Below are 4,703 nucleotides of genomic sequence, written 5' to 3'. Positions count from 1 at the left end.
CTTTACAGTCAAACGTGAATTGCATTTCGTCGATTTTACAAGTCAATCTACCTACTTATTATACTTATCGTGATGTAAATAAACCCCAAGCTCTTTAAAAATAAGATGGACAATTTCGGTAAAATTATTCTCAAGTTATAGTGTGACCAAGGAAAATAGGGATTAATTTTATACAGTGTGTGGCCCAGAACCGGGGATAATATTGAAAACAAAGGCTCTGTAGGTCACCGGTAATTGGACCATCATGGTCCCACTTAATTAAAATCAAAACTTAACTTTTGTACGCCATCCTAGAACCCAACTGACGTCGCCTGGCACGCTACAATTAGCAAACATTTTGCTTTACATTGCTTCTTCGAATAAAGTTTAAAGTGTAATAAAAATAAAAAATAAACTAATTACATATGTTTAAAAGTCGCTGAACTAATGCTGTTCAGTTTGATGAGTACTATCTATGTTTTAATTATTTGCCCGTGTTACAGGCCACACCTGGTAGAGATAGTTCAAATATTTAAACCTACTTCAAATTCGATTTCACTTCATATACATAGGTACATTCTGCATAAAATCTGTTTGAATCAAGTAATGTATTATTATTCCTCGCTGTAGGTACAATATCAAAAAGGGAAAACATTTTTTAATCAAAATTCAAAAATGAGAACCAATCGCAGATTAAAAACGGTATACAAGGTTTTTTTGCCGTCACCGTAGATTGCAATATCTTTGAATAGCAAGTTCACTGCACAAGATGTCTATCGAAGGATGAATTTAAAAAGATTGGAGTAAGAGCTAGTATCCGAGACAACCCCCTCCTGTAACCGCTGAATTCAATATGGAAATGAGGGTGGTTGATTCTCAAAACGATAGATGAAAAAATACGCACAATTTTAAAAAACGTCTGCGTTGTGAGTGGAACAAAATTTATATTTGTTTCGTAATTTGTTAAGAACGAATCTTCACGTGAGCTATGTCTTTTATGACAAATTAATTTTCTTAAGCATGGAAATGCATTTATTTACTGCATTTAGATAACTCTTTACATACTGTCGCGGCTTGTTTATGTCAATAGTTTCTTTTAACATAATAATTGTATCGCCAACGAGATGGACGGATGATCTGGTTAAAGCCGCGGGTTAAAGGTTAGATACATGCTACTTCCAACTGAACCACCTGGAAGGCTATGGGGGAGGCCTATGTCCAACAATAGACGTCCTACGGATGATATTGAAGATGATGACTTAAAAGCAGATAAGCAATTTTGTCAAAACATAATATCAGCTTACCTTTGAATCAGTTTTTAGTTTTTTAAATAATAGAACGTAGGGACGCAGAAAGGATACAACACACAAACAAGTAAATTTTGATTTCGAATCTGGATGATGATCTGAGTGTTGCAGTATATTATGCATAATCGTCATAAAACGATTGAATGACAATACAGGTACAGTCAACTATACATTTTTTTATTGAACTGGATGGCAAACGAGCAAGTGGGTCTCCTGATGGTAAGAGATCACCACCGCCCATAGACACCTGCAACACCAGGGGGATTGCAGATGCGTTGCCAACCTAGAGGCCTAAGATGGGATACCTCAAGTGCCAGTAACTTCACCGGCTGTCTTACTCTCTACGCCGAAACACAACAGTGCAGTGCGGGCAAGATGGTGGTCGCAATCCAGACGGACCTTGCACAATGTCCTACCACCTGCAAAATTAATTTTTATATTACTAATAACATTGACAAAAAAAAACTTATCTGTAGCTCGTATCATATCTGAAAATCATGCCTTTGAAATCATGACAACAATTGAAATTACTTACAGCTTCTCAAAAGCGATTGTCAATTAGACGTCTCCTCCAGGAAAGTATCGCTTTCTTTGCGGGGTGATTCTGGAAATAGCTACCGAGTTTACCCCAACTCGTTAGGGATTAAGGTATCCTTTTGTGGAAAATATTGCAGAATGTGCGTTTAATCTGAAACGGGCACGCTTCGGTTGCGGTTTTGTTGCGATTTTTTACAGGGTGCATTTGAAAAAGGATGCTGATTGGTAGGCTAGGGAAAGCAGGCGATTTTGAATCAGACACAACATCTTCGTGTTTTTGGCTTGTGTATAGACTAATTAAAGCTGTGAAATGTATCTTAGGCTATACTTGGTTTGGATAGGTTAATGTAAACAAAATAATGTCAGTTGGTGTCTTAAATATTGAAACTCTCCCATTAAATTATCTAAACATTTACATTTCTGTATTGAAAATACACTAGTCTAGTTTGTATTATAATGATAAATAGGTAAAATATTAAATGATATTGTAAGGGATAACTCACGTCTTAAACCGAGTTTAGCTCGACATGTTTCGGGCTATTTCGTAGCCCTTCTTCTCAGGAGCACGCGACTCGGCGGCTGACAACTCCTGATTTTGCCATATCTTAATATTATTATAAAAATATAGATATACAGATAGTGTTTAGCGAAGAGAAAATTTAAATCGGTTGAAAATTGGATTTATGGTGATTTTTTGAAAAGTCTATACCTATACCTGTCTCTTTCTCAAACGCTTTTCTCTATGCAGCACGTATGGCGGTACTGGCGTGTGACGTCAGATGCCAGTATGACTTTCTCTGTCTAATCTTGAATTTCAAACCTTTATAACTTTGTTATTTGTAAAGGTAGCTTAAAAAATGATTTTCTATTACCGTACATATGTCAGCGGCCGATCGTAAAATCCGCCAGATCACGAAATTCCTAGGCATATCGTGAAACGCCGCCATTTCATGATATGCCTAAACGTTGGCCAGGTATATCACGATGTGCCTGAGAAATAATACGGCAGATCGATTAGAGCAACGCATTCGTCGATATTCCTAGCTCTATCTATACCGGGCACATCGTAAAATAGTTTCTTAATTTGGCCACTGGTGGCGCTGCGTATGCAATGGCGGCCGTGACCAGCTGACCGGCAGTGTTTGTTTAGCGCGTGAAAAATGTCGGCGTCGCAACAAAATGATCTTTAAACCGAAAATAGTGATTGAATTCAAAATAGAAGTACAAAAGAAGCTTTTGAACATCAGCTCCGTTCTTTTTCTGTGCACAATGTGAAAAAACCATGGACGTTTGCCCGTATTTTAGAGGTTAGTATTTTGTTGGTAAATAAAGTATTCACTAGTTGTTATTTATTTATATAGAAAAATTTAGGTAGGGTAGACCGGGGACAATAGAAACACGTTATGATTGAAACAAGTCAAATTTCTCGAAAACTATGATACCTACGGGTATGACGCAACACTCAGAACACGCGGTCGGCCACGGCTGAATCCTCGACCAATAGCGCTCGAGCGACCGAGCGGCGTGGACTTGTCGAGGAGCCATCGAAATTTTTCGCAGTCAAAAACATGAATTTGTGATCTACTATGTTTTCTTATAACTTTGTTTACTCTTGTATTTTGACTGATTAAATTATTGGAGGGTAATAGTAAGGAATAAACGCGTGTTTTGATTGTTATGGATCAGCTTTAGAGTGTCTTTGATGAGTAATATTTGACCTTGAATTAAAAAATGTGATGTGGGGACGGTAGAAACAACTTGCTTGTGGACGATTGAAACGTTTTTATCATCCACGCGTTTTAATCGTCCCCAAAAGTAACCCACTTCAAATATAAGGAGGTTCTGTGTTCGATGCACATACATGCTGTTCACAAACATTGCTGCTATTTTTGACCTAGTTAAAAATATTTTATTTAGTAGTGTCAAATTAAAACCGCTAAATAATAATACTTTTATAATAATAATATATATTTCAAAGGATAGTATTTAAACGCACATAAAAGACTTTTTTTATTCAAAAAAAAAATCGAATCAAAATTACGGATAACACAGCAAAATACTCCACTCAAAATATAACCTAATAAAAAAAATACAAAACCTTGTAACTCTTTTTTTTATATAGCTTCTATTTTTGCACATCAAATATATAATTACCTATCAATTTATTTTCAGCATGTATAGGTATACTTTTTTAGCCCTGCAGAGCGACACAATGACATCAGGGCTAATCTACGAGTGCCATCGAGCTCTGACGTTGGTAAGTGAGACAAACACCATAACACTACAATGGATAAAAGGACACAGTGGATCGCGAGGTAACGACGCGGCCGACCGATTGGCTAGAGGGGGTTCGGACATGAAGGTCTTCGGTCCCGAACCCATTCTACCTCTGCCCTTTGGATGGCTGCGCGGCAAACTGCGACACAACACCAAGGTAATGCACCAACAATATTGGACGAACCTAGATACATGCAGGCAAACCAGAGAAGCCCTCCCGACGATCAACCCCGGATTGTCCCGCAAGCTTCGCGGACTTAGGAGGGATCAACTCCGACTGCTGGTCGGTGCTCTTACTGGTCATGCTTTACTAAACAAGCACTTACATAATCTAGGTGTTACAGACAGCCCCCTGTGCAGAGCATGCATGGAGGCAGAAGAGACAGCCACTCACATCCTTCTGGAATGCTCTGGTGTGGCGAACTACAGGGCACTACACCTCGGATCACCGGGGTCACTGCAGGAAGTCGCCAGCAACGTGAAGGGTCTGCTAGGCTTCCTCCAGGAGCTAGGCTGGCATGAATAGTGCCTACAGCCTAATCACGCAAAATAGGCGCACTTAGACGTCGAGTTGCGGAAAACAGCCCGCTAATACCTATACCT

The sequence above is a fragment of the Choristoneura fumiferana genome, chromosome 19, assembly GCF_025370935.1.
Source record: "Choristoneura fumiferana chromosome 19, NRCan_CFum_1, whole genome shotgun sequence".
NCBI classification, from domain to species: Eukaryota; Metazoa; Arthropoda; class Insecta; order Lepidoptera; family Tortricidae; genus Choristoneura; species Choristoneura fumiferana.
Note: the sequence above shows the minus strand (reverse complement) of the source record.